This window comes from Pan paniscus, chromosome 21 (genome assembly GCF_029289425.2).
Source record: "Pan paniscus chromosome 21, NHGRI_mPanPan1-v2.0_pri, whole genome shotgun sequence".
NCBI lineage: Eukaryota > Metazoa > Chordata > Mammalia > Primates > Hominidae > Pan > Pan paniscus.
The window spans coordinates 65,389,030-65,414,182 of record NC_073270.2 but is presented as its reverse complement, the minus strand read 5'-3'; the positions used below and the strand labels follow the sequence as shown (position 1 = coordinate 65,414,182).

The 25,153-nt window shown below is 48.0% G+C and overlaps 1 protein-coding gene across 12 annotated transcripts in view; it reads right to left on the bottom strand.

The window, feature by feature from the left end:
* The window catches only part of PHACTR3 (phosphatase and actin regulator 3), a 271,856-nt gene that overhangs the window by 202,078 nt on the left and 44,625 nt on the right, over window positions 1-25,153 (bottom strand). Inside the window, exon 1 of one of the 12 annotated variants that reach the window (XM_034947225.3) lies at window positions 18,520-18,657. The exons of the other annotated variants lie outside the window; for them this stretch is intronic. The gene's annotated coding sequence lies outside the window, so the exon portion shown is untranslated. Of the gene's footprint in view, window positions 1-18,519; window positions 18,658-25,153 lie in introns of those variants that run through there. 12 annotated transcript variants of the gene reach the window in all.

Below are 25,153 nucleotides of genomic sequence, written 5' to 3'. Positions count from 1 at the left end.
TAAACTCCACACTGGCCTCTCCATGCTAGTTGATATGGTTTGGCTGTGTCCCCACCCAAATCTCACCTTGAATTGTAATAATCTCCACATGTCAAGGGTGGGGCCGGATAGAGATAATTGAATCATGTGGGTGGTTCCCCCCTACTGTTTTCATGGTAGTAAGTCTCACGATATTCGATGGTTTTATAAATGGGAGTTTCCCTGCACAAGCTCTCTCTTGCCTGCTGCCATGTAAGACATGCCTTTGCTTCTCCTTTGCCTTCCGCCATGATTGTGAGGCCTCCCCAGCCATGTGGAACTGTGGAGTCCATTAAACTTCTTTCCTTTATAAATTACCCAGTCCTAGATATGTCTGTATTAGCAGCATGAGAACAGACTAATACCCTAGTCATCAAATCTTTGCCAAGCTGATCTGCCCGACTGCAACCACCATGTTTAAAATCCTCAGAGGCTTTCCTGGTGCTCTTCATTTAAAGACAAAAATCCCTTTAATGAGCCCTGCCTGGTCCCACCTTGGGCTTCCTCCCACAACACGGGCATCTTTGTGCTCCACTGGGAAAAACCCTTTCAGAGTCACTCATACCTCCCCAAACACTCACACAGTCTTCTGCCACAGAACATGTGTGCATGCATACATGCTGTCTGCTCTCCCTAGAATGTTCTTCCCAGCACCCTCCCTGCCTCAGGCCCAATTAACTCCTATGCCTAGTCAGATTCCAGCTCCGAGTCATGTTCCTGGGGGATGCATGCTCCCCTCCAGGCCTGGACTGGTAGTTGCGGGGCCTGAACTGGGGAACTGCATCTACTGAACAATCGGATTCACTCCCTGGGCTCTGGCTGTGCCTCCCAGGTACACTGGGCCCAGATTGAGAAAGTCAGCAGGAAGGACTGACAAACAAGCTTCATTTTCACATCGTTCAGTGTAACTCCTATATTTCAGTAGATCACATGGTAAGGTACTTTCTTTTGACAGGGAAAAACTGATTTAAAAAAAAAAGGCAACAATGACAACTCAGTGAAGAAAGAAAATTTAACTTGCTCCTATTGTAAAAGTCACCAAGAAAATGTAGTTTTCTTCGTGGTCTTTTAAAAAAAGGTATTATAATATCCAGAACCAACCCAATTTTTTAAAACAGCCCTTGCTGAATAGCTAAACCTTGCCCCCAGGTATACAAAGGAGGCCAGAGTGAGCCCAGCTCTGGCAGGACATTTACCCAGGGCCCCAGGGCTCCCACTAACAAGCAGCAGCTGTGGATGACAGGAGCTGCCCACTTCACGGGACTTGAGCCTTACTTCCTCCCTCAGACATCCCCAGGGACTGGCTGGAGGCTGAATGACTGACAGGTCCCCTCAGAATCGCAGGGGCTGGGGGGTAAGATCTTAGAACTGCCCACGGGACTGGGCAGGAGCTTACAACCCTTGCCACCTGCCAACACTCCAGGCAGAACGGGGCCAGGGGCCTCCTGAGTGGGGCTGTGTGATGATAGTGACCAGCAGAGGGCAGAGGCCCTAGGCTCAACAGCCTTATTAAAAATACAGGACAGGGGAGGGGAAAGAAACTCATTCATTAATTCTAGCCGTATTTATTAAGCTTTCATGATGTGCCAGGCACTGAGCTAGATGCTGGGAGAGACTGTTTTCATTCCAGCGTCACGACATGAAACAGAAGGCTTTCTGTTTTCATTAAAACATGACGGTTTCATTAAAACATATTCTGGTGGTGTCGACAGGGATATGCACACACACACACGCCACACACACATATGTACATGTATATCATTATATAAATGTATGTTTTATATGCAATATAAGCAACATTTAATTGTGCATAAATAACATATGTCCAGATGGTGATGAGCACGCTCAGAATCAAATCAAGCAGGACGAGGAGAGGTCCAGGCTGGCAGGGGCCAGCGCTTTAGCCTCCGAGGCCAGGGAGGGCGGTGTGGGGCGGACACACACGTGATGAGAAAGGCGCCACAGGCTGGGATCTGAGGGAGGCTGTTTCAGGCAGGAGAAAGAGCCAGGGCAGAGGTCTTCCCTCCTTCCTTCCTCCCTCCACCTCCCTCATGATTCCACAAGAGAACTTTTGTTCATTCTAAAAATACTGAGCACCTGTTCTCTGGGCCCAGGGAGGTTAACCCAGCCCTGCCTTTGGGGGACTCATGATGCGTGGAGAATCAGAGAGTGGGTAAAAGAAAAAAAAAAGATCTGCTAACATAAAAAAGAACAAAATCATATCCTTTGCAGCAACATGGATGCAGCTGGAGGCCACTATCCTGAGTGAATTAATGCAGAAATAGAAAAACAAATACTGCCTATTCTCACTCATGAGTGGGAGCTAAAACTTGAGTACACACAAACATACAGAACAACAGACACAGGGGACTCCGAAAGAGAAAGGGAGGGAGCGAAGGAGGGGGACAAGGGCTGAAAAACGTCCTGTCAGGCCCTATGTTTACTATCTGGGTGACAGAATGAACAGAAGCCCCAGCCTCAGCATCAGGCGATGTGCCCTGGTAACAAACCTGCACATGTACCTCCAGAACCTAAAATAAAAACTGAAATTTTATAAAAAGAGATCTTCTAAAAAAAACACTGGCCAACAAATGAGTAGCGATGAGGTAGGGATGTGACACAAAGGGAAGGTGCAGGGTGCAGGAGAAGCAACAGAGAACCACCAGGCTGGTGCAGGGAGGGCCCCCAGGAGGTGCAGCCTGCGCCTGGAGCAACCTGGGACACCAGGGCAAATGTGTCCTGGCCCCGTATGCTGGAAGTGCTCTGGCCACAGGCAGCACAGGACCACCAGCTTCTGTCTCGTACCGCCAAAGGGTACATTTGCCCATTCAACACATACTTGCTACAGGCTGCTAAGCATCAGGCCAGTGCTAGACCCTGGAGTCCCAGCTGGGAGCAAAAACAAACTCAGCTCCCGCCCCCTGTTGGAGTCTACAATTCAGTGGTGGGGGAGGCGAATGAGGGAGGACAAGGACCAGGGAACCCGAAGACAGTGTTGAAACTGAACAACCAATGTCATGGTCACTGTTTATTTCCTTTTATATCTTTTTATATCTGTTGTTTATATCACAACAAATAGAAGTTAATTCAAAACTGTTTTTCACTTCGAAATGCAATCAAATAATTTTATAACCTTGCTGGTGATGACTTGATTTGCAGCTGCCTTCTCCATCACCATAGCTCTGTGAGGGAGGCTTCTGCCCATCAGGGTGCTGCAACCACTAGATCTTGTCGCACACTGCAGGCACGCAATGGCCTTTGACTTCATAATGGAGGCTTTTCCTCCCCACTATACCAGAAGCCTCCATTGCATCCATAACCTTTAGCAGTTGCTCAGTGTGTATCGGCAAGACCGACGGATGCAGGCAGGGGTTACTCTGGAACGTTCCAGGTCTGCTGCTGCCCTTGAGGAGACGCCGCTTAAGCCCTGAACCCTCTGCTCCACCTCCATCCTCAAACACAGTCAGTAGTGTTCTCTAACAAGTCCACCAAACAACGCCAAGCAGGACCGAATGCCTGCCTAAGTGCTACTTTCACAGGATATCCAAACTGTGACTACAGGAGGCGTGGCAGAAGGCTTTCTATCCCCACCCCCCTTTTCACTTAGAATCCAATACTTTTAGACAAGTAAAGGGACTGCGTCACCAGCACCCGTGCATTTGCCCTGAACACTCCACACAGAGGGGCTGCCTCACTCCCTCTCAGCTTCTCGCCGCTCCATCAGGCGTGCACCCAAGTTCCCCTGTACTGCCAAGAAGGATTAATTCTCCCACTGGGATTTTATTCAGATGCATTTTAACATGCAGTGTTTGCCTTCTAATTTTAGAGTCTAATTATCCTGTGAAGAACGAGCAAATGTCTGTTCTCCTCCTGGAGCAAGGGCACTGTTTTGTGCAGAATTACTCAAAACTTGTTGCAAAATTTAGCAAAAGGCAAAGTTGGGGTGCTCACATGAAAACAAGATGCTTAAAATCATAATAAAGACCAACTGCTCTGTGTGCGTTGAATTCCCCCAACACTACTTCCTTAAGGCTCATTTAAAAGAACAAGGAAGTCAGACACAAATGTAGTTCCTACAAATGGGAAAAAAAATACTACAAATGAAGTGGAATAGCACTCATTTAATGTGCGCTGTGTGCATTGATGCTGTGCAGGATACCTTCTCACCTTACTCTGATCCCCAACTTTTAAAAGAAGAATTAGGCCGGGCGTAGTGGCTCATGCCTGTAATCCCAGCACTTTGGGAGGCCGAGGCGGGTGGATCACAAGGTCATGAGATCGAGACCATCCTGGCTAACATGGTGAAACCCCGTCTCTACTAAAAATACAAAAAATTAGCTGGGCATGGTGGCGGGCACCTGTAGTCCCAGCTACTCAGGAAGCTGAGGCAGGAGAATGGTGTGAACCTGGGAGGTGGTGCTTGCAGTGAGCCAAGATCGCGCCACTGCACTCCAGCCTGGGCGACAGAGCGAGACTCTGTCTCAAAAACAAACAAACAAACAAACAAAAAACAAGAAGAAGAATTAAATTCTTAAAATTCTTTGATTCAACCAGAGAGCTCTTTCTGTAGGCAAACACCCCAATGTTGGCAGGACAGCAAGTTGCTATCATGCACCAAGGGTTTCCAATCTTCATTCCTTCTGCCCCGGGTTCCAGCTTCTAGGAATTTAGCCTAAAGAAATAATCAGAGATGTACACAAAAAGGCAGGCAGCCTTAAGTCCATCCCAATTACTATAGCAAGAAAGAAGCAAACAAAAGCCTCAAGCCGGACTCAGTTTCCAATGAAAGCAGAATGGGAAAATAAACGGTGGCAAATTCCTATTCTGGAGCATTTGGTCCCAAGTGTCCTAAGCAGTGTGGAGAAAAGCTTCTGATGTATTAATTTAATAAAGGATATAGACTGAACAATCCCGACACGGGAAAAAATGTTTCTATAGGAAAAGTACTGGAGGAACACACACAAAAGTAGCCACAGGGGTTATCTCTGGGGTGGGGGTGGGGGGAGTTGTGAATGCTTTTGATGTTCTTGATAATCTCCTATGTATTCTGAATTTTCAATAATAAATATAATTTTTGTTCTAATCAGAAAAAAAAAGTCTAAAAGAAATAAAAGTGAAGAGATACCAACCAAGCAAGCAAATAACTAATTATCCACTGAACCCTGCAAAAGTCCAGGAAACTAGAGGAAGGGTAAGCTGGGGTGGCATCCTTGTCCATGTCTAAGTCTTTTTTTTCCTCTCTAATCCTGACCACTTCTTCCCAAATTCTAACGCTCTGCAGAAAGGCTGCCTTCTCTACATCCGGACCTCCATGGGCCATGCCACTACAAAATGCAAGCCAATGATCACCCACAGACCCAGGAGTTCCAACAGAGATGTTGTCTGCACCCTCCCCAGGAGCTAGGACAGCCATGTGACATCCACTCAGGATTCCTAAGTGACAGAGACTGATTTTGTGAGAGGTTCCTCCGTGAGGAGCCTTGGGAGGTTTAATTGACTTTAAACAGATGAATAGAAGAGCAATTAATAAAACGAGACTAGGGTATCATTGCTGCATAATTTATTTGTATATACAGAAACATTGGAAACCACCAGGTCACAATTAATCTCTGCCTCAAGGCTGTGAGACATCCTTAACAGGATAATTATATATTATATATACACAAACGTACATACACACACAATCTACAGATATGCCTGGGATGGTTCCTTTAATGTGTCAACTTGACTGGGCCTGAGGGTGCCCACACATTTGGTGAAACATTATTTTGGGTGCCCATGAGGGAGTTTCTGGATGAGACTGACATTTGAATCAATAGGCTGGGTAAAGCAGATGGCCTTCCCTAGCGTGAGTGGGCCTCATCCAATCCATTGAGGGACTGAATAGAGCAGGAAGACGGAATAAGAAAGAATTCTCTCTATCTGTCTTCGAGCTGAATCATCAGTCTTCTGCAGACTCAGACTGAAATTTACACCATTAGTTCTCCTGTTTCTCAGGCCTTCAAACTCGCACTAGAACTACACCATTGGCTCTCTCAGGTCTTCAGCTTGCTGACTGCTGGGACTTCTTAGACTCCACAACACATAGGCCAATTCCTTCTAACACATCTAGATAGACAGACAGACAGACAATGGATGAGTGGATGAAAATGATAGAGAGAGAGAAAGAGACATACATATATGCATACATACATGGATGGATGAATGGATAGATGATAGATACGATAATGGATGGATAGATGAACAGAGGTGGATGGATGGATGGATTGGTAGATAGATAAATAGATGAATAGATAGGCAATAGATAAATCTCTATATCCTATTGATGGTGTTCCTCTGGAGAACCCAGACAAATATAATATGTATATATATGCATACATTATCTCTATCTATATCTTCTCCCCATATATCTATGTATCTATATTTATATAGATGTGCATATAGAGAGAGAGAAACACAGTAAAAGAAACCTGTAACAATAATGGCATATACTTGGTTATGAGTCCCTACTCTACCGCTTCATTTTTGGTCCATTTTTACAACTTAGAAGCCAAATGCTTGCTTTTCAAAGACGCATTTAAGATTCTTTTGCAATGATAATGGTATTTGTCAGTGTTCTTGGAGTTCATCACATTTGCAACCTCCCTAATCTAAAATAGCACTGCCCTTCTCTGAGATGCAAGGTAAAATTTACAACCCTATGATCTCTCTAGAAACAAGACTTAGGTTCTCCCCATGGTTGCCTTCTCTACTACTGGTTTGATGCATGGAAACCTAGACTTCCAAATTCTCTTGAAAACCAAAGAGCTGACAGTCACTCACATGCCCATGTCATCATAATGAGCAGGGCTGTGCAGCATCATCCTCTGCAGGCAGGGCAGGAGCACTTTAGGTTGCTACAGTCCCCACCCCTCCCCAGTGTCTCTGCACCCCAAAGCTGAGTCGAGCTACTATTTCTCACCAAGACTGGTTGAAGACCGCCTGGCCCCAGGGGCATCTGCACTCTCCAGCCTTGCTCTATCCAGCTCACATCCAACCAGGATCTTTGGAGAAATCTTTCTTCAACACCTTGTCCTCCAACCCTTCTGCGCACATGACCTAGCCCAACTAGAGAGAAAGTTCCTTGACAGTAGGATAGTAATTATAGCCAAAGCAGGGAGAGTTGACATGTCCTGAGTCCATGTGGTGAGCTAAGCATTTCTACACTGACTGTACTTGATCCTACCAACCATCCAAGGTTAAGAATCTTTCCCAAGATTGCTCAGCTGCTGACGGGCTGACCCAGGGTCTGAGACAAGTAGGTCTGAATCCAGATCACAGCTCATCAACCCATCTGCTATGCTCTACTGTCCTGTTGCACACCTCACAGCCTCAACCCCAGCATGCACAGGATGAAGTGTGCCTGTTCTTTGCTATTCCATAGAGCTCTCTCTTACAATGCCAGAATTGGAACTAGGAAAGCCTCTGTCGGCCTAGGGGCATCATGGCCAGGTTTGCGAGTTTTTTTCCTGCATTATCACGGAGAACATGGAAGAGGAAAGAGAAGAGGTTTCAAAAATTTATATCCCAGCACAGTACATCTCTTCCAAGAGTCTAAGAGAAAAGAAATGAAGGTAGTAAAATGGAAAGTCAGATAAGGGGAATTAACAACTGCTACTGCCTTCCATTCATGTGTACCCATCCCCCTTCTCCCCTCCTCCCTCAGCAGTACCCAAGGTTGGCATCAGGATGGGAACTGAAGCTCAGAGAGAGGGATTAACTTGCCCAAAGCCACACAGCTAGTAAGTTATAGAACTGGGACTCAATGCCAATTATCTTTGTGCCTGCCTCCCAAGACACTCCTCAAAGTCAGCTTTATGAATATTCTCTTTCAATCGGCCAGCCCAGAAGAGGCCCAAGGTAGGAACGTGGGGAGAAGATGAGAGAGTCAAGTTGGCTGGAGGTCACACCATGCTTGTCCCCTCTTGGAACTTTGTGTGGTCAGTACAGCCTTCCCCTGACTTTAACGAGAGCATTGCTGTGAGGTCCTCTTGGCCAAGAGAAAAGAACAGACAGGTGTGAAATGCTCATCCTGCAGGTGCTCCTTTCTCCAGGAGCTAATGTCAGCAAATTGGGGGCTGTGCAGATAATTCCCCCCTCAAATACTATGTCTTTGTTTCCTCTTCAAATGACTGTCCTTCCAAATACCTGTCCTTCCACCACTGTCGTTCCAGCTGCCTGGATTTCTGCCCACTCATCCATCCATCCACAGACGCACCCACCAACCTACCCACTCATATATCTACCCAGCCATCATCAACCCATCCATCCGTCTACCCATCCATCCATCCATCCATCCATCCATCTATCCATCTCCACTTATCCATCTGTCCATCCACCCCACCCATCCACCCACCCACCTATCCACTGGTATGTCTACCTAGCCATCATCCATCAATCCATTCACCCACCCAACAACCCATTCTCCAATCCATCCTCCTATCCATCTATCAATCTCCATCCATCCATCCATCCATCCACTCACCCACCCACCCACCTATCCACTCATATATCTACCTAGCCATCATCAACCCATCCATCCATCTACCCATCCATCCATCCATCCATCTATCCATCTCCATTTATCCATCCGTCCATCTACCCATCCATCCATCCGTCTATCCATCCCCATTTATCCATCCATCCATCCACCCACCCATCCCTCCACCCACCTATCCACTGGTATATCTACCTAGCCATCATCCGTCAATCCATTCACCCACCCATCCACCCATTCTCCAATCCATCCATCAATCTCCATCCATCCATCCACTCACACACCCACACACCCACCTATCCACTCATATATCTACCTAGCAATCATCCATCAATCCATCCACCCATCCACCAATCAATCTACCCATCCATCCATCCACCCACCCATCTACCTATCCACTCATATATCTACTTAGCCATCATCCATCATCCATTCATCCACCCACCCACCTGCCCATCCACCCATCCATCCATCCATCCATCCATTCACCATCAACCCACCCATCCATCCACCCAGCACTTATGGAGACCCTACTGTGTATAAGGCATAGATAAGGGATGGAAAACAAACTGGATACTGTCCCTGTCCTCACAAGGCTATGGCTTGGCCCATCCATATAACATAGCTACAACTACTAAGAACCTAAATAGCAGTTAAATGACAGTGTTTCTAAGTACTACAAGAGCACTTTCAACATGCTAAGACAGCTTATACCAGTGAACCCCACCTGGTTGGTGGAAGGCGGGGTAGTGGTGCAGGTGTCAAGGAACCCAGGCAGAATCTAATAGTATGCACTGGGGCTAAGACCTTGGGGCCAGAAGCAAAATAGCCTGGATTCAGACCCTGGCCATGTAGTTTTCTATGCCCATACTTCCCTGAGCCTTAGTTTCCTCATGCTCAAAATGGGGATAATAATAATGGGAATCTCTTAGAGCTCTCATGAGGCTTCAGGAAGATAAAGTATGTAAAGAACTATGTGCTTGGCAGATAAAAGCAGTCCCTCAAGAAAAATGGTAGCCACCCTCATAGAACCACCACTGACCCTGTCTTCTAGCAACTTCTTAACGAGCAAAAAGAATGCAGCCACATCAACCACAATAGGGAATCAAGTTTTGCCAAAAGAATGACTCCTCCCTCCTCATTGTTTGTTGTTGTTGTTGTTTTTTAAATGCTTTGTGTCTTTATTCTAGCATGTTGGTTAGTTAAGGATCATTTCATATTTGTTCATGTTAGGGTTGAGGGTAGGGACAGGAGTCAATGACAGGGTCATCCTATTTAAGGAGTGAATTCCCAGGAGAAATGCATCCATTATAGATATGAATTTCTATGGAGCATTTAATCTGTGGCATTTTTACCAGCTGTGAACTTGGATTTCATGTGAGCTAAGATGTTTTGGCCTGGCCAACTATGTAATCCCAAGAAAGGACAAACAGCAAGCATGGCTAGAAGTAAAACAAAGGTCACTAGAGGACACACTTACAGACTAGGCCACCTGCCCACATTGTGATTTCTTTAACCCACAGCAGAAAGGCCAGACCACAGGGCAACAGGGAAAAGGCATCTGCCAGAGACATCGCTCTAGCTGAGCTGGTCAGGAGAGCTGTGGGAGAACCCTGAGGACTCAGAGGCTCCAGCTCCAGCTCCAGCTCCAGCAGCCCTGAGTCCTGCTTCTGAACACAGAACAGACCCCATACAGGAAACAAAGGTACTGCTCACCTTCAGACCCCGTACAGGAAACAAAGCCACAAACCTGCAGAGGTGTGGCAAGCTGGAGCAGACAGCCCCACGGGAAGCCTGAGGAGCAGGTTGCTTTGGAAGCACGGCAATTTCCTTGCCTAGATCATTCTAAAATTCTCCTGGTCACCTTGGATCAGAGTCTGTGTTGGTGAGATAACAGCCTGTACCCATCGAGGGCTTTCAATAGGGCCCTTGGCAGGCAAAGTCTTCTTTGCTTATGATGTTACTGAATGCAGAAATACCTACACTGTAACATATTAACAGAATAAATAATAGCTAACTCTCGGGTAGCAACTATCTTCTAGACACTTTCTGTTCATCATCTTTGCTCTGTATTTTTCATCACTGTATTAATAATCATTGCTAATAGTACAGAAAATAGCCATCATTTATCAAGCATCAGTGAAGTATAGGAATTATGCCAGGGCCTTCATACACATCTCCATTTCTATTTACAGCAACCTCAAGGTAAATATCCTGATATCCATTTGAGAGCTGGGGAAATTTAGGCTCTGAGAGGTCACATAACTTTGTCCAGAGCCTCACAGCCAGTAAGCAGAGCCCAGATCCAGACCAGGTCTTCCTGGCCATCTCCCACACCCCTTCCCCTCCCCATGCCTCCCATGGTGTGCTGACCAGGAGTGTGAGCTCAGGTGGCCACATGCTCTGTTCAAATCCAGACTATGTCCCTCATCCACCAGGACTTGAGAGAGTTCTCAGTTTCTTCACCTGTAAACTGGGGATAAATAGCACCCGGCTCCTCAGGTGGTTATGAATATTGAATGAGATAAAACCTGCAAAGCTCATAGTAGGCCCTCATTAAATCAAAGTGCTATCAAAGTCTGCTATCTGCGACCTGATCCATGCCCCCCATTAAACTGTCCAAAGACTCAGGAACTGGCTTATAACCACTGGCCTCACCCAGAAACTAAAAGAAGCAAGAGAAATGACCAGAGATATTTCCAAGCAGTGACTTCTGGGAACATGTCTTTTTTAAAAAAATAAATACATAAAAGTGATGAAAATATAGACAAGCAATTTTTCGCCAGCAGATTGGCACAAGGAAGAAAGATGGGCAAGATCCAGCATTAGCTAATGTGAAGGAGCAGCAGCTTCTAACATTTTCTGTAGAAACATACATTGATCAAAGTCTCTTAGGAGGACCTCGTGGCCACTCTGGACAAACATGAAAAACAGAAATACTTCACAGCAAGGACACTCATCACTGAGCAGCTTAAAACAGTCCCCAACTGCGTGCAGCCCGGAGACCTGCCCAGAGAGGCCACTGCACACCGAGTACCCTGCAGCCATTAATCAGGATAATATGAAGCTTTGTGTAGTCCCTGTCCCAGCAGAAAAGTGGGGGCACACCCCATGCAGACATTATGACTCCCCTCTTACGCGCCATACAAATATTTGAAAGTGACAGCAAATGTACTGCCCAAAATCCTTTATCTCTACAGCATGGGATTAAGACATCTTAACTTTCTTCCTCATGCTTGTGAATGTTTACCAAATAGTTCACACAAAAGAGTAAGTTCAATTTTTATATTTACAGATGCTTTGAATCAGCAAAAACATAATAAAAAGCAAGGAGCAGGCCGGGCACGATGGCACATGCCTGTAATCCCAGCACTTTGGGAGGCTGAGGCAGATGGATCACCTGAGGTCAGGAGTTCACAACCAGCCTGACTAACATGGTGAAACCCCGTCTCTACTAAATACAAAAAAATTAGCCGAGTGTGGTGGCGCACGCCAGTAATCCCAACTATTGGGAGGCTGAGACAAAAGAATTGCTTGTACCTGGGAGGTGGAGGTTGCAGTGAGCCGAGATTGCGCCATTGCACTCCAGCATGGGCAACAAGAGCAAAACTCTATCTCAAAAAAAAAAAAAGAAAGAAAGAAGGAAGGAAGGAAGGAAGGAAAAAGAAAGAAAGAAAGAAAAAGAAAGAAAGAAAGAAAGAGAAAAGAACAGAAAAAGAAAATGCAAGGAGCAGCCTTCTCCCTTTCCTTTATTTCAGCCAAAGCCAGCACCCTCCACCCGGCACTCTCAGAAAGGATGCTAGAATGGAGGTGACTGGTTCTCTACTCTGAGCCGGTGTGGTGTCACTGCACTGCCCGATGTGGTCGCCATTAGCCACAGGTGGCTATTTAAATTTAAATCAATTACAGCTAAGTAAAATTTAAAAATTCCATTCTGAGGTTGCATGAGCCACATTTCGAGTGTTCAGCAACCATCTGTGGCCAGCGGCGCAATCCCGGGCGGCATGGCGCAGACCTAGACCATTTCCATCATCACAGGACGTTCTGCTGGATGGCGCTCACCTATAATGAGGCCTCTGAAAGGAGACCCGAGAAGGTAAAAGCACAGGAGGCTGCCTTGAGGGCAGGGAGCAGCGATTCTTTTTCTATGAAGGGCCAGAGAGTAAACAGTTTAGACCGGGAAATTTTTCTGGGAAAATGCTCAATTCTGTTGCTGCGGTGTGAAAACAACCACAGGCATTTCATCAACAAAGGAGCAGCAGGCCAGGGTGAGGGCTTGCTCCTCCTCATTCCATGCCGTGATTAGATGACCATCACCACCGTTCACGGCCAACACTCCTAACCTGTTACTCTGTGCTGGACACCACATTAAGTGTTTTACCTGCATCTTCTCATTGAATCTTCACTGCAATGCAACCAGGTTAATACTACTAGTGTGCCCATTTTATGAAGGAGGGAACGGAGTTGGAGAGGTGATGTAACCAACCTAAGTGCAGAGGCTGGGATTCACACCCAGCTCTGCCTGATTTCAGAGGCTGCACTTGCAACCACAACACTTCGTCCCTCATGAGAATTAAAATATTGCCTTAAATATTTCTGGCCCCTAAAGCATTAAAATACTGCCTTATGTTACCAACCCTTCCAGGGCTCATAACATCTGAATCCATTATATCTATCTCCCAGGCGATAAGGTGAAGACCGAAAGCTGGGCGCTGAACAGTGACAGAGTAAGCAGAACATTAGTATTTAAACTGAGCAGAGGAATCGTGTAAAAATTAGACATTTCCCAGTAATGTTATACAGTTGAGCGGTTTGGGAGAAAATATTCTTTGGAAAAATCAAAATGATAATGAAGTTAGGAACCTATTAGTTAATCTGTTACAAAGTCTTTGGCTTTGTAAGAACCTCCTAAATAATTAATTGTGTTATCCATTAACCTCCGCCCTATTATACCACTCAAAGAACCAGAGTCCAGAGCCACAGGAGGTAATAAATTGTGGGCATGGGTGACTCATTATTCAAATTAAATATGCCATTAGCAGCTCCTGAGAATACCTTTTCCATGACATAGAGAGCCCTCCACAACACAAAAACCCAGGCGATATTAAAGTATCCAGGCAAGTGAGCTTCTATTTTCTTTTATTTCTTCTAAAAACAAAAACAAAAGAAAAACGGGATACATATGCAGAACGTGCAGGTTTGTTACATAGGTATACATGTGTCATGGCGGCTTGCTGCACCTATTGACCTGTCCTCTAAGATCCCTCCCCTCACCCCCACCACTTAACAGGCCCTGGTGTGGGTTGTTCCCCTCTCTGTGTCCATGTGTTCTCAATGTTTAACTCCCACTTATAAGTGAGAGCATGCGGTATTTGGTTTTCTGTTCCTGTATTAGTTTGCTGAGGATGATGGCTTCCAGCTTCATCCATGTCCCCGCAAAGGACATGATCTCATTCCTTTTTATGGCTGCATAGTATTCCATGGTGTATATGTACCACATTTTCTTTATCCAATCTATCATTGATGGGCATTTGGGTTGTTTCCATGTCTTTGCTATTGTTAATAGTGCTGCAATAAACACACGTATGCATATGTCTTTATAGAATGATTTATATTTCAAAACCCCACTTTCATGAGAAAAGCCTAATCTCTAGCACACGCTGTGTCACTGGGAGTGTGACAGGTCCTCCCAGAAGCAGAGGCCATGGGTAGATGTCTCCTCTCATCTCCCCATCAACTCCCACACTCCTCTCCTTCCTGCCCCCGTGCACCCCAGGATCAAGGTGGGGGACGGAAGTGCAAAAGCAAGAGCACTGCAGGTCAGTCTTTCTCAGCACCCAGGCAACCACCCTCCCGGGAAACACCACGATAATCCACTTTGAAGCAGCTTCAAGAGCTTTCAGTGAGGCAGAATCCCCAAAGAGTGATGGGAAGATCTCCCTGGGACTGGGCATGCACTTAAAGCAGGTGAGGGAGAGTGATGTGAGGGGAAGTAGGTGGGCATTTGGATTCCAGCCTGGGCACTTTCATGAGCCCTGTGATCTGGGCAAAGCCATTTCCTTCCTCTAAGTCCCTGTAATAATCAGAAATGGCAGAAGCCCAATCAAAGCCGCTGAAGCCTGAAAGGGAGGAAGTGTTTAACTGAGAAGCCCGGGGGTGCGCCAGCTTCACACACGCTGGATCCAGGGATGCAAATAATGCCATCGGGAAATCAACCCTCAAAATGTCTTTGCTCAGCTTTCCTTTGGGCTGGTTCCATTCTCAGGCTCCACCTGGGTTGGGGAAAATGGCCACCAGCACTCCAAGCCCACAGCCGACCAGCTCTGTGACTTCTTGTGGAGGGAAAACAACTCTTTCCAAGAGCTTCAACTGAAGTCCTAGAACAGATTCTCATTCGTGAAGCCTGAGTCACGAGCCCATCTGAGAACCAATTACCAGGGGCAGACACTGTGCAGGATGATGGTCAATTCCACGTGGACAGAGACGGAGGAGGTGCACCTTTTCCCAGCCAGACGCAAGGGGCCTGAGGAACAGGAGTGGGCTACTAGGACCTCCCCTAGCTTTCGTGCTCAACCCCAGCACATCCCAGGATGTGACCATCTCAGGAACCTGGAGCAGTGGTAGAACAGAGTCAGCACTGCCATGGCTCATCATGGCCTATGAAGGGCATGTGGTAGCATTAGACGAGAGGCCGCCAGCCACAGCCCAGATGATACAGTCCCCACACGTCCCGTACACCGCAAGGTGAGGACGATGGGGAGGCAGGTTCAGAAGCAGGGACACTCCAAGTCAGTGTTTGCTCAGGCCCTGGCAACCTCCCTCCTGGGAAAGGACAGAGGCTACCACAGGCCGGGGCCAGATGCCACTCTACAGGGGCTTCTGGGAACACAGACCTCAGCTCTGAGGACCACAGGCATTCCCGTTCATACAGCCGCAGCCCCCAAGCCTCAGCCCAGTCATCCATGCCAGCCTGGGGTGATGTTTCCCAAGTCCCTTGAAAAATGAGGACAATGCAGTGAGGTGTTTTGGGGGCTGGCTCTGTGTCCTTGAAAAGACTGTCCTCTGTTGGAGTATATGGCCTTCCTGACTCTTTGGATTTGAAATTCCATTTCTTTGGGGAAATACTGGTGATAATAGTGTTATTATTATACTGTTGTGAAACCAAGGATGTTCGGGTTTTTCTTCATTGTTGTTTTTAAACATCCCTAGTTGACCAAAATATAAAAGTTGGCAACTCCTGCCCACCCCTCCTGCCTCTGTCAAGGCCCCTGTAAACTGGACCAAGACAAAGTCCTACCTCTCTCCTCCCTCCATAGCTACCAAAAACTGTCACTGCAAACAAACCTCCCTCCCCTGTCCCTGCAGAAAGGTAGGCACTAAGTGTTTGCTGTTGCTGGGGGCTAGGGGACAGAAGAGTGGGGCATCTGAGGAGCAGCATCCCCCAGGAGCTCATTAAAAATGCAGAGTTTCAGGCCCTACCCAAGCGTCAGAATCCACATTTTAACCAGACTCCCAGCGACGTGTATGCACATAGAAGTTTCAGAGGCACCGGACCAGACTTTATCCAAGGACCTTGCCTTGATAATTATGGCAACCAAGGGCCCCTAAGGTGGGCATCTGCCCCTGACTTTTAGCCCCTGGCCATTCTTCCGTGAGCATGGCTTCTCTCCCAGTATGGGAGGTCTATGCCTCTTTCAGCCCTGCTCAACGCACACTTTAACTTCTATTCCACAATGACAGCTAACAGTCATGAAGCTGGATCCACATGCCAGCATCCCTGGTGGTGGTCACTTCAACTCCAGAAACCCCACAGACCCACCCCTTCTTCACGAACGTTTCACCAAATCCCTCCAACCACCCCTGTCTACCCTGCAGGTGTAACTTTCCTCCTCGAATCCCCTAGAACACCGAGAATCCTAGAGCTTCCTTGATAAGCCTAAGAACCCTCTGCCCCTGAGTCAACATTTCTCATGTCCCCCTCCCCACTTCGACAGTACAAGCTCCTTGAGGGGGGCCGGGACTGGACCCTGCCTCTGTGAAGGGACCCCCACCCAGTGGCACTTCCTCTAGATGGTGCCGGGTAACCGCCCACCCCAGTGGTACTTCCTCTAGATGGTGCCGGGTAACTGCACCACCCGGTGTCTCCCCAACTTCACTCACACGTCACCACTCTTATGGATGTTGCTCTAATAGAACCACTTGGTCTAAAATGAATACAATGTTTTCTTAAGAAAGTTTAAAATGAAAACTTGACGTCTACTTTAATGGAAATGCAATATTTTTCTAATGAAAAATTAAACAGGCTGGGAACGGTGGCTCAAGCCTGTAATCCCAGCACTTTGGGAGGCCTAGGCGGGCGGATCACCTGAGGTTAGGAGTTTAAGACCAGCCTAGCCAACAGGGTGAAACCCTGTCTCTACTAAAAATATAAAAATTAGCCAGGTGTGGTGGTGGGCACCTGTAATCCCAGCTACTCGGGAGGCTGAGGCAGGAGAATCACTTGAACCTGGGAGGCAGAGGTTGCAGTGAGCCAAGACCATACCACTGCACTCTAGCCTGGGGGATAGAGTGAGACTCCATCTCAAAAAAAAGAAAAAAGAAAAATTAAACAGACATATAACTGATATGAACGTTCTTTATAAAATTAATAGTTCATTTACCACCTAAAATCATCTCACACATTGCCAGGAAATCAGTGTCATGATTGACACTAATCAGTTGACTGGAAAGTGGCAACCACCAGGACACACTTGCCCGTGGGCTGGGCTTTAGGACCTGGCCCTATATTCATGCATTCTGCAGGAAAGTTTCTTCTTTCCTTTGGCTGCATGGACCCCCCTTGGCTGCCTAGAACCCCTGGTCTACAGCCACACCCACGGGTGTCATTTAATGCCATCACGGGGAGTTGGGTGCTTCCTTCTAGTGACTTGCCATCAGTCACAGTGGGAAGACGGAAGGCCACAGTGGCTGTCTTGACAAGCACGACACTCATTCGGTGCCACCCACTGTAACTGTATTGAGGACAATTGTGAGATTAAGAGAATTTTATTTCATGAGCACTAAGCTCCAATTCCAGAGAGGCAACCGTGTTTATTCCGCTCCATTGTCTGATAAGGAGCAGAAGATGGAAGCCTCCAGATCTTCTGGGGACAGGCATGGAGCTCATACCCTGGAAGGGCAGGATGATCATGTGAAGAGAACCGGGAGAAGGCGGCCACTCACAGCCACAGAGAGAGTCCTGGGATGGGTCCTGCCCTCACAGCCCTCAGAAGGAACCCGCCCTGCCGGCACCTTGATCTCAGACCTCCAGCCTCCAGCACTGCGAGAGAGTAGGTTTCTGCTGTGGAATCCCCCAGTCTGCAGCACATGCTAGGGCAGCCACAGGAGATGAGCTGAGCCAGAACAGGGGAGGGAGAAGGGGAAGGCTGGGCCTTCTCAGGTAACCAGGGCCTTCCTGGGAAGAAGGGAGGTGGGGCAAAGGCTTGAGCCTCCACAGGCACCAGAGAAGCAGAGGCCTGGGGGCCAGGAGGAGGCTGCCCCTGCCACTGGAGCATGGTGGGGGCACAACGTAGAGAAAAGGAAGCAGATGGGCATCCAGCCAGCATCCACACATGTCGCCAATGCCACTTCAGGAGCCAAGGGGCCTGGCGCCTCATTTAAAAGTCAAGTCTCACCTGGTTGTCGTGAAGCTATAGATGTGATAAAACTTCATACAATTATTCACTGAAAAAACAGCAAAAGTGCTTGCAAAACCTGGTGGAATTAGCTAAGGCCTCTGGTTTAGTTGGTTTAGTTAACATCACTGTACCAACGTCCACCTCCTGGTGCCAACCAGTGAACCATGGAAAGGTGGATGCTGTCATTGAGGGAAGCTCTGCAACCCCCACATGAGTCTAAAATTATTTCAAAAAAGTTTAGAAAGTGTAAACAATTGTATTAAAAACAAACAAAAAACAAGATCTAACCTCCGTGGCTTTTCCCAGCACAGGGCTGTGGCTTCTCAGTCCTCTTCCCAGCCTTCCAGGGTCCCACAAATCCATCCTTCTCTGGCCCACCTAGTAGGTACTATGGGGAATCCTCCAGAGCACAGGCAACAGGGGAGGTCTTGAGACCAACCAGGAGTCGGGAGAATGAACTGATCCTCTCCCGCATTTTTTGTTTCTTTGTGTTTTTGTGAATTTTGTCAAACAGAACTCAGGGAGAGAACAGGGCTCGCCTCTCTCCCTGGGAGCCAGGAGCCAGAAATGCCTGCACGTGGCCCCATGCACGGCTGCACTCCGAGGGCCAAAGCCTCCATTCACGTGCAGGCTGCGGGGACAGTGCAGTGCTTGCTCTCTGTGAAATGCCCGATTTCAGCCTGCAGCCATCGCTAGCTTGCACAGCATCCCTGGCCTGCCTCAATGGCAACCCTTGTCCCCGAGAAGCACAAAGCCGCCTCTGCTCGGGAGCCAGGGCTGCAGCTGGGGGGCGTCTCCACCCCATGACTGGGCCCATTCTTCCCCAGCACACAGGCGACCCTGCCAGGGAACACGCATGGCTCGGAGCTCCCAAGTACTCTCTCCTGGCAAGTGAGGAGTGTAAATAAATCTTGGGAGGAGGACATGAGAGAGAAACACAGTCCCCGGAGGACAGCATTCTGGAGTGGCCACATGAGTTGGAAACTTCCATGCCGAAGCCTTAAGAGGTTGGTGAGTTTCCTGTCACTGAAGGCATTTGAGCAGGGACAAGAAATTTCCTGGGCAGGGATGGGCTAAGCAGGGGGCAGAAGGAAGCAAGCACTGCCTGGATAGATGGATGGATGGATGGACGTAGAGAGAGACAATAGATACACAGATTGATAGATAATGGTAGATGATTGATTAGCGGATACATGATAGATTATAGATATATTGAAAAATAGATTATAGATATATTGATACATAAATAAAAATAGATAAATGATTGATGACTAGATGCTAGAATATAGATATATTTCTAGATGATAGATATATTGAGAGATAAATAAAAAGAGAGATAAATGATAAATAGATGGATGATAGATACATACATAGATACACAGACGCTTCCTAAGCAGGAGGGCACAACTGAGTCACAGATGCAGGTGGGCACCTGACCTAATCAGTGTTGTCCAGTCCCAGATATCTCTATCCAACCACACACCGCTCCCTAACTCCAGGTACAATTTCCACCTGGGGATCTGATAGGTCTCTCAAACAGAACCCGTCCACAGCTGAACAGAGCATTGATTTGCCCAACCCCCATCCTGCTCATCTCAATGGCTCCTCCCCATTGCCGCCAGAACCTCTCCATCCTTCCAGCTGCTCAGGCTGGAACGCTTCGAGTCATCCAGGACTCTTCTGTCTCATCCCAGCCATCTGATCCCTCTCACACCACATCTAGCTCTACCACCATCTTAATTGGATTCTCCTAAAAGCAGAGCTGCAGGCGGGCTTAGGTGCAGGTAGCTTATTTGGGAGACATCTCAGGAAGCAGAAGCAAGGGAGCAAGGAGAGTGAGGGAGGGAGGAAGGGCAAACCCACACACAGGTGCATTTCCAAGGTCACAGCTGTAGGCAGCAAGGTTGCATTCTCTGAAAGCTCCAAGAAGCACCCACCTAAAGGATGCATGCCTGGGATGTTTACTCCCATTTCATCAGCTGAGGATTGTCCTTCAGACATTAGCTCCCCTCATGTCCTGGCTGCACTTTGATGCTTGGGAGAATATCCACAGCACCGGGCTCATGGCTGTGCTGTGCTGGAAAGTGTTTGGGTGGTATAAGGGAGCTGATATGTATATTTGCCAATTGCCATGGTGTAAATACTTCCCACTGCGGCCAGCTTGCAGCATTCCTGAAAGTGTAGCCACCTGCTCCAATACAGCACTCATCACCCAACATGCTGGTTGATTGAAGCCACAGCTGAAGACCAAGGCAGAGCTGGTCCAAGGAATTGTGATGCAGGCACAAAAAACATCTGCTGTGAACAACCTGCTCCAAACCACCAGCATCTCTGACTAAATGACCTTCGGATCCTCCAGCACAATCTCATCTCACACTGCAGCCATTCAAATCTTCAATGAGCAGCTCTGAAAACAAAGCCCAAGTCTTCCCCCAGGCCTCGGCACCTCCCTGGGATCCTCCCCTGGCCACCTCTTGGCATTGTGGGCATCAAAAACTTGCCCCTTTCCATCACTCACTCAGCCTCACTGGTCTCCTTGTTCCTCCCACACCCAAGCACATGCCTGCTGCAGGGCCATTGCACCTGCTGTTCCTGCTGCCCTAGTGCTCTTCTCCAGGGTAGTCACATGACCAGCTCCCTCGCTTTGCCTGGTCTCTGCACAGATGCCCTGCTCTGAGGTCCTCTCTGACCATCTATCACAGACAGTTGGGCTCTCCTCCCTGCCAGTCTCATTCCTCCAGCCTCACTTTATCATCACTCCAGGCATCTATAACCACCTAGAGTCCCATCATACATCTATTTCTATGCTGTCTGTTTCCCCTCATCCCACGAGACTACTCGTTCCATGAAGGCAGAGACATGAGTCGTCATCGCAACCTGCCATATATAGCTATATGCATACTCCAAAAACGCTGACAGGCTTAAAACAGGTGTCCAGTAAATATTTGTTGAATGGCTGACGACCATGAATTCTGGAGGGAGAGTTCAGAATGGTTTCATTTTTAAATTCCCTGCAGAGGATTGCAAATAATATTTCTGGCTCTGAACACCTGGGTCCGACGCCCTCTAAAGTTTGGTCCAGCCCTGGTACCCCAAGATGGGCTGGCCTCTCCCCAGCACAATAGAAGCACTAAGATCTCTTGCAGCACAGAAATCTCCACGTCCCTCACCGCAAACGCTGAGGTATTCGGTCACAGATATAAGCGGTGCACCCTCCAAATGCCACCCAGATCTAGAACCAGCCAGAAACGAACAGAGAAGCCTCATCTCAAAGTCAGCCCCTGCCCAGGAGCTCTCAGCCAAGAACCCCAGGGTAACAAGGGTGAGAAACAGCCCCGGGCTGTCACGCAAGACAGAGACGGTGCATGCAGAGGAAAAGCCTGCATGCCTCCGCAGGGAGGATGTGCCCACTCTGACATTGGGGTGAGAGGAGGAAAACTGGGCTCAGATGGGCAATGGGAGTTGGGCAAATCCCTAAGCAAGAGAAGAAGCCAAAGGCGGCCAGGGAGACATCAGCATGTTCCTCCTGCACAGCCATGACATCCTACAAATGATATCTCTTAATTTTAACATCAGCTTTGGGAGAGGGCCATGAATAGATTTCTAAATATATTCCAGAGCAGAATTAAGTGGGATCTTCCAGTTTCTGAAAGTGACTTGCGGAGAGTGCATCAGATGGGATGAGAACATGACATCAGCCACACAGGCAGCCATACTGGGCAGCTGCCTGCCGGGCAAACCCCGTGCCCACAGAGACCATTCTCAACCACTCCTCCCAACCACACCAGCTCCACGCACCTTCTCTAACAGGAATGGGGCCTGCCTCAGGGTCAACTGAGGCCTCTAGCTATCAGATTCCAGAGAGATCTCTGCAGACCCTGGCTCTAGGCAGAATTTACAAAGAAAACAAATGAGAATCTATTTCCATGACTCAAGATGCCCCACAAGCAGATGAGGAGTTTAAAAAGAAGTTCTGGATTGAAAGACATTCTACAGAACACCCTACAGGTGCTCCTCAAAACTGCTAAGGTCACTAAGAACAAGCAAAGTCAGAAAAGGCGTCACAACAAGACAGCCTGAAGGTACATGATGTCCAGATGTCATGCGGGATCTGGATGGCATCCTGGGATGGAAAAAGGGCATTAGAAAAATACTAAGGACGTTGGAATAAAGTATGAACTTGAGTTAATAATAATGTTTCAAGAGTGGTTCATTAGTGATACAAATCTACTATAAGAATGAAAGGGAACCAGGGTGCGGGGTTTACATAAAGTCTTTGCACTAGCTTCACAATTTTTCTGTAAAATTTAAATTAACATTACAAGTTTTTTTTTTAAGTCTTCTTTCCATCAGACTGAGTTAGGGGGCTCCAGCAGGTCAGCTCCAGCCCCTGGAATATGTTCCTTGGGTAGGCCCAGAGAATGGTACTCGAGGTGCCAGAGACCACTCCGGTAGCGACTGAGGTGGCTGCGCTGGACCAGCCTGCACACCCGGCTGCCAGGAGGTGTCTCCTGCAGGCTACACAGGAGCAGCATGGGAGGGAGACCATGCCAGAGATGTTTCTAGTCTCCAGAGCAGGGTGTCCTCAGATCAGCAGCATCAGCGGCACCTGAGATCTTGCTAGAAATGCATGTTCATGCTGGCTTCATGGCAGATGCGTCAAGTCAGGAGCTCTGGGAAGGGACCCAGCATGCTGCATAGACAAGACCCCAGGCGAGTCTCATATACCCTAAAGCTTGAGACTCCTGCTCTAGAAGATCACCCAGGAGGACAGAGACCCCAACAAGGAGCAGGTGTGGAGCAGTCCACCAGTGGATCAGGGTCTGTAGGATGCAGCCACGTAGGGGTTGGTGCATGCTGTACTTGGCTTGAAAGATGACCTGGGGATCAAAATATCCAAACACCCATGAGAGCACCAAAAGAGAGGCAATTTTCACCAACTTCCAGGCTCACATCGAAGAAAGCCACCCTCTAGAGACACTGCCCCAGCCATTTCCCACTCTTATGTCCCCACCCTCCAAATCGAGAGGCAAGACACCAGCAGCTCCCAACCACTCTCCCCCACTTCTCCTGCCAGCGGGTCCATTTCCTCTCTTGGGAAACCAAAACAGGGCACCTTCTCTACACAACGCCCATGGGCACCAAAGCAGAAGTGGGGTGACCTTTCCAAGTCCCAGATCAGTGGGTCACCCTCTGCTCCATAAGTGTCAGCAGGTCTCCATCACTCCATAGGATACAGACAAAAACCCTCAACCTGGTCTTCCCTGTCCCGCGTGGCAGGCCCAAGCCACCTCCCCATCCCCATGCACCAGCCGTTCAGCCCATGCTCACATGGTGCCCCTCCCACCACAGGGCCACCACATCCGCTGTTCCTCTCCCAGGGACAGTGGTCACCATCCCCACCCCACCTTCATCTGGTCCATTCCCACATATCCTTCAAACTTCAGATCTATATCCCGCAGATGCAGTTTTAAGAGGGAAAAGCCAGGCACAGAACAGGGGCTAGCTTATGTTTCCCTTCATATTACAAACAAACGAAGAAGAAAAGAATGCATAGAAATTTCCTGAGAGCGTACACAAGAAAGCCATCAGCAGCTGTTGCGGGACGAGAGACGGGTGCACAGCCAGAGAGACCTGGTTTTCACTAATGAAAAAGACAGTCGATGTTTGTTGAATACATACATGTAACAGGAATGTGACAGATCATATCATTTAACCCCCATAACAGCTGCATGGTGTATACAATACTATAATTCCCATTTTATAGATGAGGAAACTGAGGCCAAAGAGGAGAAGCAGACAGCTGGCAGGTCATAACACGGGCTGGACCAAGCCTGATCCATGCGGAGCCGACATACCTGCCCCACCCCATCCTGTCTCCAGCCGCCCTGGAATTTTTCAACATGCGCGCGTTCTCCTTTTCCAGTTTTAAAAAGCCTGTTGAGTTTTTTTCAATAATGCTCCTGCCTCCCACAAAAAACATTTATTTTCCCTTCCCTGCCTATATTTCCAAGGGGTAGGGGAGTGTTTTTGAAAGCTATACATCATACAGGAACCATGGTTCTGAGTGTTTGCTGAAGATTTGGGTTTTTTGTTTTGTTTTGTTTTGTTTTTTGGTTAAAGCTGCTGTAAAATTAGAATCCTTGTAGAAGCCCTCCTTGAAATACATTTCACAATGGGATTACATATTAGCCCAGGGGTTTTGCTCCAACAGGATAAGCCCAGACACTCTGGATAGCAGTTCACAGCTTTCAAGCAGGATGTGCATCTCCTGGTGGGTGCCAGGAATCATCAGTCCTGGCCAGAGCCGGCTCCCCCAGCAGCCCAGGACAGATGGACAGATGGGAGCTGGTGCCCGGCTCAGGTCCCGAGGCATCTCTAACCTCTGGTCTCCCTCATTCCCAGTGTGGAGCTGAAGGGTCAAGAGACACACACGGCCTCTCTGTGTGCAGCAAGGTGCCGGGGCAGTCTCTGGGCCTCCCTAGCAAACAGGGAGCACCCCTTGCAGCAGGCACACGGCAGCCTCCTCCTGAGATAGTGTCCATCGCAAACCAGGAGATGGCTGCTGTGTCAGCAGGGCCAGCACTTTCTATTCTACTAACTGACATGAACAGAGCATTTACCAGTAGGTAAATTACCATTATGTCACTGTAATGTTAAAATCCTGCAAAGGTCACGTGCCTCATCTGGAACTCATACCCACCCCAGGAGTAGGAACTAGCATTGCCCCCAGTTTATAGAGGAGGACCTTAAAGCATGGCCTGATGAAGGGACTGACAGAGGTTGGCCAGGCACAGTCAGTAGGGCTGAGGCTGAAGCCCGACCCAAAGGCCAGCTTCCAGGCACCCAGCTCCAGCTCCCTGCAGGAGGGATGCACCATGGCCTTGACCCTGAGTCCCTTTCAGCCTTTCAAAAAAATGAG